The sequence below is a fragment of the Chrysochloris asiatica genome, unplaced genomic scaffold, assembly GCF_000296735.1.
Source record: "Chrysochloris asiatica unplaced genomic scaffold, ChrAsi1.0 scaffold00036, whole genome shotgun sequence".
NCBI classification, from domain to species: domain Eukaryota; kingdom Metazoa; phylum Chordata; class Mammalia; order Afrosoricida; family Chrysochloridae; genus Chrysochloris; species Chrysochloris asiatica.
Window position 1 is genome coordinate 9,269,341 of NW_006408554.1, and position 14,411 is coordinate 9,283,751.

At 38.7% G+C, this 14,411-nt stretch overlaps 1 pseudogene; it reads right to left on the bottom strand.

Annotated features, from left to right (window-relative positions):
- LOC102830445 overlaps positions 1 to 14,411 on the bottom strand; it is a 265,297-nt pseudogene that overhangs the window by 62,892 nt on the left and 187,994 nt on the right.

Sequence of the window (14,411 nt, forward strand, 5' to 3'; positions counted from 1 at the left end):
AAGATTTTCTTTTAAAAAAATCCCATTTCCTGAGTTCCTAAGTATAATGAAACTGTTAGTAAATTAATAGTGATTTTATTTATTAAGTACTTCCTAAAGATGATAAAAAGTCACTTTTCTCTGATTTATTATAGGGATGATGTCTTACACTCTCCATCTGATTCAGTTATAGCTTCATTACCCTAGTGATCACAGAACACAGCACAGGAGAAGCAAGGCAGATTTGTCAAAATGTGGCAGATTCTAAGAGGTTTGTCACATTGAATCTAGCCCCTTTTCACTTCAGATGGTTTCACCGGCAAAACCAACTTCAACAGCTTCAAAAAAGTCCTGCCTGTGTTGTAAGCTGCTTTCCTGTCTGACAGCCTGGGAGACTGTAAAGCTATCTACCACTGGATACACAGAATTACTTCTCATCCCCAGTTCTCTGATCTTCACCAACTCTCTTTGTAAAGTTCTGAGGAACTGTTCCCAACTTCTCTAATAAAACTATACAAATCATTCACTTCAATCTTTAGTTCTTAGTAGCTTCTCAACCATTTTACTTTGTGACACCTTAAGCTTAAGTACTGAAACTAACTTATTTCACTAACGATTACAGGGTAAATCAGTATTGCTGTTTGGAATCACTATGAGTAACAAGTCTTATGTGGATCTCCCTTTCCCAGTCTGACATTAAAGCAGCAATGGAGAGCATGATAACACGACTAAAACCACTTAGATCAATATGTCTAAGACATTCTTAGGGAGGATGACTGATGCAGGCAATATGTGACAGACTGCTAGCTGTAAGGTAGGTAGGTATGACCCACTCAGAGGCTTTATAGAAGAAAATGCCCATTAGTTACCTTTAATGAAATTTTGTTGTTGTTGTTGTTGTTAAGGGTCATCAAGTTGGTTCCAACTCACAGTGACCCTGTATAGGGTTTCTGAAGAATGGCTGGTGGGATTGAACCACCAACCTTGTAGTTCAAACTGACCTTAGAGTCCAAAGAGTTATCCTACAGTGCCACACCAGGACTCCATAAAGTTTACAGTCACAAAAACCCAACAGAATAGTTCTATTCCGTAACACACGAGGATCTCATGAGTCGACGTGGCTGATACCATAGACACTAACAACAGCAAAAAACACCATCGACTAATTACATTAATCTTATATCACTTTTAATAATAATAAACAATTATATAGTCAGCAAAAACAGAGATCCTTCTAGGGGCCGGAAACTGTATTAAGTGCTTTCATTAAACTTCATCATAATCCTATGACGTAAATACCATTATCATTCAAACTCACTTTATAGATAAGAATACTAAGATGCTAGAAGGATATTTGTTGTTGTTAAGTGCCATGTAGTTGATTCCGACTCACAGGGACCCTGTATGGGGTTTCCGAGGAGCAACTGGTGAGCAAGATTGACGGTTCTAACTCACAGTGCCTCCTGGGGAACTCAATTCGGGGTTGCTGAGTCAGAATGGACTCAACAGTCCTCAACAACAGCATTGTTGTTATTGCTAACTAAGTGCCTTCAAGTAGGTTCTGACTCATACTGACAGTGTATAGAGTTTCTGAGAGTGACTGGTGGGTTTGAACTGCCAACCTTCAGGTTACCAGTCCAATGCTTATCCTACACCATGATACCAGATGATTTTAAATAACAGAAATATATTGGTTTGCAGTTGTAGAGGCTAACAGTCTGGATTCAAGGTCTAAATAAGATCATGTTTTCTCCAAAGGCTCCTGGTTGGTTGGTTATATGCCGGGAAGTAGGTTTTGACTAATAGTGACCCTGTATAGGGTTTCCAAGGCTATAAATCTTTATGGGAGCAGAAAGCCTCATCTTTTCTCCTACGGCACAACTGGTAGTTTCGAACTGCTGGCCTTGAGGTTCACAGCCCGATTTGTAACCACTACGCTACCAGAGTTCCTAGGGAACATATTTGTTTTCTCTCTCTGTTTCTAATACCCCTGGTGTTCCCTGTTGTGTAGATATAATGTCAACATTCCAGTGGTGTTCTTTATAAAAACTCTATTCCAGAATCTTACATTATCTTAATGGCTGACAGCATCAAAGAACCAATTTTCAAACAAGGTCCTATTCACAAATACTGGGAGTTAAGATTCAACACTTCCTTTGGGGTGAACACAATTCAATGCATAATAATTTGGTTTTCTACAAAATGTATCGAACTGGAGCTCTGGAAATACTTGATATTTGAGAAATTGTTTTAAATTGCAATATTTGAATGAAGATCCGTATTACAAGCCTAAAAACAAAAATTTCCATTATGTGAATTTTTTATTCCTATTTTGAGTTATCAAGTGTCTTATGCATAACAAACATGTAATTTCTATAACTATCAGAAATGTTTTCAGGATTAGAAGCAATTGTTATTTTTGTGTGTCAATGAGTTGATTCTAACTCATAGACACCCTGTAAGACCAAGTAGAACTGCTCACTTGGGATTCCAAAGCTGTAATCTTTACTGGAGTAAATTGCAAACTCTTTTATCCTGCCCTGGTGGCACTGTAGGATAAACACCAGCCTGCTAACCACAAGGACAGAAATTCAAAATGACCAGCTGCTCAGAAGGAAAAAGATGAGGTTTTCTGCTCCCATCAAGATTTGCAGTCTCAGAAACCCTATATTCAGAGGGTCGCTATAAGTCAGAATTAACTAGATGGCAATTTATTTGGGTTGTTTTTTTTGGGGGGGAGGGTTGGGAAGTGATTGTTTGTTTCTTCTGCCAAGCTGCTGGTGGATTTGAACCACCAACATTACTGTTAGCAACCAAGTGCTTAACTGCTGCACCACCAGGAGTCTTTTTAGAAAAGGTAGACAATCATAGATATTTCATTTCTTATTTGGCCAAATATACAAAACCTATTCTGGAAAAAAAATTAGTAAATTCAGAAATTTCATTCTATCTTTACTTTTAGAGGAGACCATAGGATTGCTTAGCTGCCAGAGGTTCAGATCTGATTCAGATGGGGATGTGGGACAAGGGATATCATTTCTGACCTAAGATGGACCTTAGCTGAAAACAGAGAATACCAGAAAGATGTTAGGTGGTGGTTTTGTGCCATGGAGCCGATTCTGACTCATGGGGATCCTGCACTGGGTTTCAGAGGCTGTAAATATTTACGGGAGCAAAATATCTCATCTTTCTCCCATACAATGCCTAGTGGTTTCAAACTGCTGATCTTGAAGTTAGCAGCCTGACTCATAACCACTACATTACCAGAGCTCCTTAGAAAAACGTTTACCTGTGCTTTAATTCCCTGTGCATTATTTGTTTGTTTTTTTAAAAAAAGAGCTAAAACCTAAATATTAACCAATATCAGATGGAAACATGGTATGAGATTGAACTTCTAAGAAAAGTAAGGCTTACTTTGAGCAGTTCACACATACTTCTAACATTCTATCTGAAGCTCAGTAATGAGTCTTATAAAATTAAGAGATTTTCTTCAATCAATCAATCAAAAAATGCTTCAAAATAGATTTTTGAGGTGAGGCCTGAGACTCTGCATTCCTAAACCCTACTGTTGTTGCTATTTTCTGTCAATTCAGCTTCAATTCACAGAGACCCTAGATAGGATTTCCAAGGAGCAGCTGGTGGGTTTGAGCCTACAACTTTTCAGTTCGCAGTCTAGTGGTTATCCTACCGTGCCTACCAGGACTGCTTAGGCAATGCAATGCTGCTGTTCTGAGGACCTCATTCTGAGCAACATGGCCCTTGAAGCACATTTTGTGCTTCACGAGATCTTGGAACATCTTGTCACGTTAAACATTTACATCTGTGTGCAACATGCATTTAGATGGCGCATTCGTAATGAGGGGGAGAATAAGGATCATTTTCCTTTGATATGAAGTGTAAATTAGAATAAGACTTATTCTAAAAGTTCTATAATCTGTATGCGGCCCATTTCCTGTAAAAGCACCTCAGTGCCCCTCTTCCTCCCATGCTAGACCTATGCCAGAAACATTCATGGAGGCATCAGGGAACTCTGAGTACACGTGGTTCCACCTCCAGTCCCACCACTACTTGGGGAACACTGAGACAAGAGCTTGGAGAAACTACCAAATCCTAAAGGGAGATTCTACTGGTGTGTTGTTGTTGTTAAGTACCGTGGAGTCGATTCCGACTCATAGGGACCCTGCACAGGGTTTCCAAGGCTGCAAATCTTTACAGGAGGAGAAAGCCTCATCTTTCTCCTGCGGATCAGCTGGTAGTTTTGAACTGCTGACCTTGAGGATAGCAGCCCCATTCATAACCACTACACTACCAGAGCTCCTTTCTACTGGTGTATACCTTAGAAATAGTGTCTTATTCACTTGAGTGACACATTTCTTTAATTCTATTATACCCACTCTTCATTTATTGACATGGCTAGGTCCCAAGGACCAGGCCATTATGTGAAATCAGTGCTAAGGAAGAGTCGGTGGCCACACCCAACCTTTGGCCCTTGTGCCTCCCCACCCCCATTACTCACCACCCATCTGATGCTCTCCGCATGTCTTGGGATGCTCATAGTGCATTGGGTGCCCTTTCCCCATCACACCTTACACACCAATGCAGAATCTATGGGATTGAGTGTTGCCTACCTCCCACCACCTGCCTTAAATGGAGGTCTAGATTTTCCTCCATCTTCCCTGGCCCCACTGCCCCATGCAGCTCCATTCTCACCACCCTCCATCAACCTCCCTGGCATACTCAGGCCTTCACCCAGCCTCCCCAGTCCCTATCTGTGTAGTCTGGTCATTGCTGGGGTCTCTGGTATATAGGTCAAGGTGGCTCTCAGAACACATCCCAGTCATGGCTCCAGGTGGGGCCCAGCCCATTGGAGACACCACATGAGAATATATTCAAAGCTGCCATCAATGTGAAATGTCAGATAATGAGACGGTCTATAAGTGAGGTATTTTCAATAACTTCATATGCATGTGAAAGTTGAAAGCCGGACAGTGAATAAGGAAGATTATAGAAGAATTGGTGCATCTGAGTTATGGTGTTGGAGGAGAATATTGAAAGTGCCATGGGCTGCCAAAAGAACAAACAGATCTGTGTTGGAAGAAGCGCAGTCAGAGTGCTCCTTGGAGGCCAGGATGGCCAAACTTTGTCTCTCATACTTTGGACATATTGTCAGGAGGGATCAGTCACTGGAGAAGGAGGAGGGTCAGAGAAAAAGAGGAAGACCCTCAGTGAGATGGACTGGCAAAGTGGCAGCATTAATGGGCTCAAGCGTGGCAACAATTGTGAGGTTGGCCCAGGACTTGGCAGTGTTTTGTTCTGTTGTGCATAGATAGGGTCACTATGAGTCAGTGTTGACTCGATAGCACTAAACAACAACAACTATAAGTGAGGAGTTAGTATTTTCTAGTGACTGTCTGCATCAAATTAACTAAATTGGAAATTTACAGTTGGTGCCTCAGCCCTTCAACTTTTGTTTCTAATTTTTTACTTTTTTTTTTAACTTGAGCATCAGCCTAGTTTTTCCTTTCTTCCTTTTGTCACCTCTTCCCAATGGATCTTTGGCAAGTCTTTCACCGCTTCCAAACAGGTGTGCAAACCAAAGATGTGATATTAAGTACTTTGATTTTCTCCTCCAAGTAACATTTGAAAGCAAATGCACATTTAAGCACCAGTTTACTGTTCTGAAAAATGTATCTATTATATGGACACTGAGTATACTACCCAATAATTTTTAAAAGTTTGATTCAGGTATGCAAATATGAAATAGAAAAGGATTCTGCCTTGCTGAATAGAAAGATCCAACCCAAGTATTTGGTACATTTGTGACATCACCACCAAATTGCTTCCCTAGATTGCTTCACCTGCAATAGATCCAGATGCCTAATTTAGTGACCATTGTGGTTTGGCCGTAGATCGAGTTTCATGAGCTCTATCTACTACTCATGAGAAGCCCCAAATGCAGCCTGCAGACAGTCCAAAAACACACCCTGTGATATAGACCATCCTTGCAGATCTCAAAATTAGTCAAGGAGTCTTAAATTTTAGGGTTTTGTTTTTGTTTTGTTTTTTCTCACAATAACCTACCAAATGTTTTCATTGTTATGACAACTTATATAATGGCTGTAAATAATTTCTCCAAGTATTTATCACATGGATAAATGTCATTCTAGTATACATTGTTTTTTTCCATAAGGATAGTAATCATGTCTTATGTTTTGTATCAGTATGCTAAAAAGAAAGTATGTGACCAGTATTTATTAAGATCTCCAAAACTGTTTGTGACTGAATGTATATGCAAGGACCAGGATTCTATTGTTTCACCTTCATTTTTATGATAATAGTATGTCCCTATCAGTGAGTTTAAGGAGCTCTGGCAATGTAGTAGTTACGTACTGGGCTGCTAGCCTCAAGGTTGGCAGTTCAAAACTACTAGCTGATCTTCAGGAGAATGATGAGGTTTTCTGCTCCCATAAAAGATTTGCAGCCTCGGAAACCCAGTGCAGGGTCACTATGAGTCGGAACCGACTTCATGGTACTTAACAACAACATCGGTGAGATTAAAGAATTCTTTGGTAATGCATTATTTATTATATTGTGTGAGCATGGCCAGAGAACATATAAAGACTGGAAACTCTGCAGGTAGTTGCAGAAACCCAAAGTGAGTGTTTCATCCTTTATAACAAACACTGTTGCTAGGCCAACTCTGAACTCACTTCTTCCATGTAGCTTTTCAGTGAGTGTCCCCCACTGGAGGCTTCTCCCTAGAGGCAAAAAGGAAGAGAGGTTGAAAGAAAAATCAGGAGGCATAGAGAATAAGCATGAGGAAAAAGAATCAGGAATAGTAGTGAACAAACCCAAACCTTAGGTATTTACATATTAAGTGGGTACTTGTGATTTTATTAGCTTGGCAATCTTTATTCTTTGGAACAAATATTAATTTTTTCCAAGCCCACAGTTTATCTTTTAAGTAGATTTAGTATTTGTAGTTGTTGTTTAGTGCTGTCAAGTGGATTCACACTCATAGCAACCCCATATAGGATTTCCATCTGGTAGAGCAGTGGTTATGAGTCGCGCTGCCAATCTCAAGGTTAGCAATTCAAAACTACCAGTGGTTCCGTGGGAGAAAGATGAGGAGTTCTGCTCCTGTGAAGATTTACAGCCTTGGAAACCCTGTGCATGGTCACTGTGAGTTGGAACTGACTCGATGGTACTTAACAACAACAACAACATATTCTTGCAGGAGCAGAAAGCCTCATCTTTTTCCCATGGAGTGACTGGTGGGTTTGAACCATTGACTTTGCGGTTTGAAGTCCAATGCCAATCCTATGAAGCCACAGTGTTTCCCAGACTTAGAATACATAAATGAGAAATGACCTGGAATAACTAACTAGATGTTAGGACAGACTGCTATATGAATTATATATATCATTTCGTGTTATTGATTTTATATGTTCCTTGAATAGATTAGAAAATAATCATTAATTCTGTGTTCTATGAATATGTGGAAAGATGTCATATATTTTGTGGAAAGAGAACAAGTCATTAATTTGCCTGCCCATTTTCAGATGTTTATATCCAGTCTAGTTCACTTTATTTGTATATAATAGTAAATTGTCCATTATTTGTGCCTTTTATCAATACTTCATTAAATTAATCACTGGGATTTAAATCATTAAAATTTAAAATATTAAATTAAACAGAGATCTCAAACACATATAAAAATTGTCAGCATTTTCAGCTTGTCAGTGAAAACAAGTTATATTTTCATTCTTCACTTGATAATACATTAGTAAATTAATTTTGAGATATCAGGAAATAGTACCAGTTTTAAAAGTTCAAATAAATTCAAGTATATCATAAATGGGTTTTGATAAATAAAACAGGGTGGGAAAAGCTTACATTTATTTTTATGGAATTCTTTTGTCTTTTGTTTTTAAATTGTCAAGAACCATCACATATGCATGAATTCAGGACACCTAGTGGCACAGTGGGGTCCTGGTGTGGTGCTGTGGGTTAATGCGCCAGACTGCAAAGCTATTTGAACTCCAAGGTCGGTGGTTCAAGCTCACCAGCTTCTCCTCAGAAACCCTATACAGGGTCGCTATGGGTCGGAACTGACTCGACAGCACTTAATAACAACAACAACAACAGTGGGGGCACAGTGGTTAAGCATTCAGCTGCTACCAATAAGGTTGGTGGTTTGAACCCACCCATTGGCTCTGTTGGGTAGAGATACAGCAGTCTGTTTCCATAATTATTATAGCTATAGAAATACTCTGGGGCAGTTCTAAGCTGTCCTATAGGGTTCTATGAGACCTGGTGTGCAGCAGTTGAATAAGAACTGAACTGCTAACCACAAGGCGGGTGGGATCACCAGCCGCTCCTGCAAAGACCTATACAAGGTTGCTATGAGTCAACAACAACAACGTTAAATTTGAGGGCAATGGATTTGGTTTATCACCTATAGTATTTCATTTGATTGGCTTTTCACTGCAATTTCAGAGTGAGACATCCTCAGGCTAATGTGATACATAAGGAAACTGGAGCAGAAAATGACTAAGTGAACAACTTCAACTCAAGGTGGGAGGCAAGCACTGCTAGGACTCAATTCTAGTTTCAGGCTCTTCTTCCTCTCTGAAATAAAAATTTAAAAATCATGAAACACTGAATACACTTTTTAAAAATGTTATATGTATTCCAAGCATTTTGAGGAAAGAAAAGATCAAAATTAAACTAAGAATAAACTGCTGTTATTTCTAAAAACTTTGAAATTACAGATCAAGCCACACAGGTGGTAACATTTCCTTCCAAGTCAGAGTTTATACTATTGAAACAACAGTATGCTAAAGTTTAAATGTTTCCAAGAGTATGGAATTCTCCAAAGATAAGCTATTGATTCACTTAAACTAAACTGTGACTGATTTGGAAAAATCCAATCCTTAAAAATCCCCAAAAATCCCCCACACTATAAACTTAGAAATTTTGTGTGTGTGTGTGGTTTTTTTTAAAGGAATTTGCTACAATGATCTCTTCTAATTTGGTCACAAAATCTAGACAGAGTACCTTGAGCTCTTCTAATTAGTCTCTTTGGTGCCCTCTGAGGTCTGTCTGCCTGCCTGACCTCTGATCATCTAAGATCTAATAGTGGAGATGCCAGAGACCAGCTCCTAGATACCCCATGAAGAGGTTAATTTGCTTCCTCGAAGCTGGAGTGCCAGAATGTACCCCAGTTGGTTTCTCTGTGTATCCCAATTGGTACGATAGTGTACCCCATTTATTTGAACATTTGCGGTATTATGGTAAGGTCTGATGAAGGCTTAAGATTTTCTTGATCAGAAGTAACTCAAGCACTGCTATGGCTTCTTTTTCTTTTTCTTTAACATTTTCTTGTGAACTGGGTGAAAATTTACAGAACAAATGAGTTTTCCATTCAATAATTCATACACATTTAGTTTCATGTTGTTCATTTATCCCACTTTTTTCCAGTTTCCCATTTTCATTCTTCTTTCCCACCACTTCCTACCTTCTGAATTTTTTCCTTGGGCAAGTGCTACCCTTTTGATTTCAAATGTTTAATTATTCTAAGAAGTGTTTTTGTTTGTTTGTTTGTTTGTTTTTTCTCACTTTACAGACCTCTTTATTGTTTGGCTGAAAACTGAGCCACTGAGGTAAGTGCAGGGTCAAGCCTGAAGGGTGACTAAAGGCCATTGTCTCTAGGGTTCCATCACTCTCTACCCAACCAAACAAGATGGTTTTCTAGTAATACACTCCATCCAGTCCCTCTACAGCAGAGGCCAGGAAACCCCTCTGAAACCCATACAGATGATAATATTGGAACTCTGAATATCAAACAAGAAGACAAAGAATTGAATAAAACACTACTTTGGCTTCTTCACACAGTTCTGCTTTTTTACCACAGTACCAGGTCCTTTTAAGCATCTACCCCATAGAAAGAGAAACCCCACACATTTTATCCAAAGACCACACAGCATAGAGTTTAGCTGCAACTGGAATTCATAAATTACTGATATGGCTGGCTCTGGTAAATGAGGAGTATGAAGTAAAAGAGTCAAGAAGGAAAATACAAAGCAAATGAACACTTGGCAGAAAGCATTACAAATGAAACACAGGGTAAAGTGGACAAGACATTAATCCTAGATTTTTTAGGGTCAGAAGAAGCAGCTTCAGTCAAGAGGCTTGATTTAATAGGTCTCTCTCATGTTCTCAATTTTCACCATAGGATTAATGAAATACTAATCTCTCTTCTTCCTCCATTGGCGGTGGTAAAAATAAATCACTTTCAAAATGCCATGTTACTCATTTCAGTCATTGTTCTATCATCTTAAGCTGCTGGCACTTTAAATATAAAGCCATTATAACAGCATAATGCTTTGATAACAACGTGGAAAAGGGTCAAGAATTCTTATTGTTGTTGTTAGGTGCCATCGAGTCAGTACTGACTCACAGCAACCCTATGTACAACAGAATTAAACACTGCTCAGTCCCAGACCAACCACACAATTGTTGTCACACTTGAGGGCAATGATGCTGCCACTTTGCCCATCCATCTCACTGGGGGTCTTCCTCTTTTTCTCTGACCCTCCACCTTACCAAACATGATATCCTTCTCAAGAGACTGGTCCGTCCTGACAATATGTCCAAAGTATGAGAGACAAAGTTTGGCCATCCTGGCCTCCAAGGAGCACTCTGGTTGCACTTCTTCCAACACACATCTGTTGGTTCTTTTGGCAGTCCATGACACTTTCAATATTCTCCTCCAACACCATTACTCAAAAGCATCAATTCTTCTATGGTCTTCCTTATTCACTGTCCAGCTTTTGCATGCATATGAGGTTATTGAAAATATCATGGCTTGGGTCAGGTGCACCTTAGTTCTCAAGCTGACATATTTGCTCTTCAACACTTTAAAAAGATCTTGTGCAGCAGATTTGCCTAATGCAATACGTTGTTTGATTTCTTGACTGCTGCTTCCATGAGTGTTGATAGTTGAGCCAAGAAGAATGAAGTCCTTGACAACTTCAATCTTTTCTCTGTTGATAAGAATGTTGTTTATTGGTCCAGTGGTGAAGATTTTTGTTTTCTTTACATTGAGATGCAATCCACACCGAAGGCTGTGCTCATTGGTCTTCATCAGTAAATATTTTAAGTCCTCTTCAGTTTCAGCAAACAAAGTTGTATCATCTGCATACTGCAGGTTGTTAATGAGTCTTCCTCCAATCCTGATGCCATGTTTTTCTTTATATAACCCAGCTTCTTGGATTATTTGCTCAGCATACAGGTTGAATAAGTATGGTGAAAGAATACAACCCTGTCACACACCTTTCTTAATTTTAAACCATTCAGTGTTCCCATGTTCTGTTTGAACAACTGCCTCTTGGTCCATGTACAGATTCTTCATGAGCACAATTAAGTGTTCCAGAATACTCATACTTCGCAATGTTGTCCATAGCTTGTCATGATACATACAATCAAAAGCCTTTGCGTAGTCAACAAAGCACAGGTCAACAGCTTTCTGATATTCTCTGCTTTCAACCAAGATCCATCAGACATCAGCAATGATGACAAGAACTGCGTTGTTAAATGCCGTTGAGTCGATTCTGATCCATAGCAACCCTGTATAGGGTTTCCAAGGAGCGACTGGTGAGCTTGAACCACCGAATTTGCAGTTCAAATGACTTCACAGTCTGACGCATTAGCCCACAGTGCCACACAGGACTCCAGATGTCAAGAATAGCCAAATGTAATTTTTCTTGATAAGCCAAGAGAGGAAAGGGGATACAAGAAAGGCAGAGGCAAGGGCATATGATGAGCAGAAAGGAAAAGCTCACAGAAACTATGTCTAAAAATAAAAAGAAAGGAGAAAGATTTGACAGTCTACTTTTGTAAAGATTATAGCCTTGGAAACGCAATGGGATATTCTACTTTGTCCTACAGAGTTGTCATGAGTTAGACATGGTCTTGGGTACTTCCATATACATTTTAGGATAAACTTGTCATCATCTACAAAAAAAATAAAAAGAAAGAAAAGATATTTCTTGAAATATGGTTTCACTTGTCATGAATCAAACCAAAGTGGAGATAAAGATGGTTTAATTGTTATTTATAATATAATACAATCTCAGAGAAGAAAAGAAGAGGTTGATGTGATTGCTACTTACCACACAACATGAGATCATGGCTCTTGAAGATGAAGGTTCTTGCTTATCCCTGGTTATTTTACAGCTAAAGAAATATTCTCAATGAGATAGAATTTCCTAGAGACAGAGATGGGAGTAGACCCAAACTCTTCTGAATCTATTTCCATTTCTGCAACATCAATCCACTTGTCTTATTCCAATCAGTGAGTATTACTTTTCACTAATCTCTAACAAATTGTTGGACTCAAAAGATAGTACAAATGGATAACACACTCAGCTGCTAACAGCACTGCTGGAGGTTCAAGACCAGCCAGAGGTGCCTTGGATGAAACGCCTGGAAATCTACTGCTGAAAAAGCCTCCCTTGAGAATCTTATTAAGCACAGTTCTACTGTGAAACACATGGAGCTGCTATGTGTTGGAGTCGATTACAAGGATGACTGGTGGTTTAACTGTTCTGAGGCAAATGCATACAGACTCACACTTATATGAAACATGCATTTATGTGCAACCATTTTATGCCTATTACTGCTGGTACTAATTTCATTTATTGTCAGATATAGGGACTCTCAGTATGATGTAGTACTTTCTAACTGTTATTCTATAATATACTGTATAAATGATATAGCTGCTAACATGATAGATATATATTGTATTTTCTAATTACATTATTGTACAAGGTTACTGACATTATGGCAGATGATAGAGACTAGAAGTTCAGTTCTCCAAACCCAGACAAACTCTATAGCCAGATGTCCAAGATTATAGGCAGTAATCTATTTCCAATTAGTTGAAAACTAATATATACAACAATTTAGGAACTCAGAGAACTTTTTGGATACCTCAGAAGTTTTTCAAAGGATAGATATAGTCAATGAGTTCATAGTTGTGTTTTTTCAAATCATTATATTCCTCTTTAATTGGTGGTACTGTGGGTTAATGCACTGGCCTGCAAGATCAGTTTGAACTACCAGGTCAGAGGTTCAAGTTCATTAGCCAGTCCTCCAAAACCCTATACAGGTTTGTTATGCGTCAAAACCGACTTGATGGCACTAAACAACAACAGTAACAACAGGAGTCCTGGTGTGGTGATTCAGAATAATGCACTGAACTGCAAAGTCAGTTTGAAATGCAGGGTTAGTGGTTCAAACACACCAGCTGCTCCACGGAAACCCTACACACGGTTGCTATGGCTCAGAACCCACTCAACAGAGCTTAACAACTAGAACAACAATGTATTTTCAGATGAAGTTCAAATAATTTCAACATTGCCTCCAATTTTATGAGTAAACAGAGCAGCAGTGCAAGACATTTTTCTCTGAAAATGATTTCTTATTTCAGAGAAGATGCTTGACTACTTTAGCATTGCTATGGACCAAAAGAAAGTGTTATTTTAACATAAGATGTTACGGTTCACTTTCCCTTTAAAGTTCACTGCTGCTACAGGGTGTACCCTATCAAGAATCATTAACCTAAAGCTTCATAAGAACCAAATACTACTCAAAAGACACAGCTAATACTCAATCCTTAGTGCTTAATTAACTTTTAAATTAAAATAGAAATAATTCACATTATTTCTCCAATTTCTTCAGATTAAGCTAAATATGTTCTTTGGTAGTACTACTCTGGCCTTAGCAATTTATGTTAAACCAACATGAAAAAGAGCAGGAGCAATGATGAGATTAATGACTATTACCAAAAATGTGAAATTTGCATATGCCCAATGATTTAAGTCATTGTAGCACTGTTTCCTATTCTCTTAAAAGTAATTATTAATTTGCTTTAAAAAATAAAAAGGCAGGGAGCACTAGAAACAATGAACAACCAAGTAACAGTGAGCATACCTTGCTTTTAGATGGAAATAACATTTCTTACTAAAAGAAACTAGAGGTTTTTAGAAAAATATCTGATTCCATATCTGGTGCAGAAAATGTACAATAAAGCCTAAGACATCTTGTACTACCTGATGGCAAGAAAGTGATCAAAGACTAACAGCATCAAAACAGTAAGACCCAGAACCAACTTGGAGAAGTTATCATTGGTCAAACGTGGCACAACTTCAGTAATGATAATCGCCATGGACTGAAACCTATCAAGTTAAGTTTAAAATGAAGGTTTGGTTCGCTTCAGAAGATGGGGGGTGGGGGGGAACCTAGTCATTATTTTCAAAGGTACTAAATAGGGAATAGAATAGAGTTAAGCTCAGGGAAGAAATGCTCACAGAACCTTCATTTGCTAATGAGCCACAAATCAAACTGAAGAGAAACAGATGTAAACA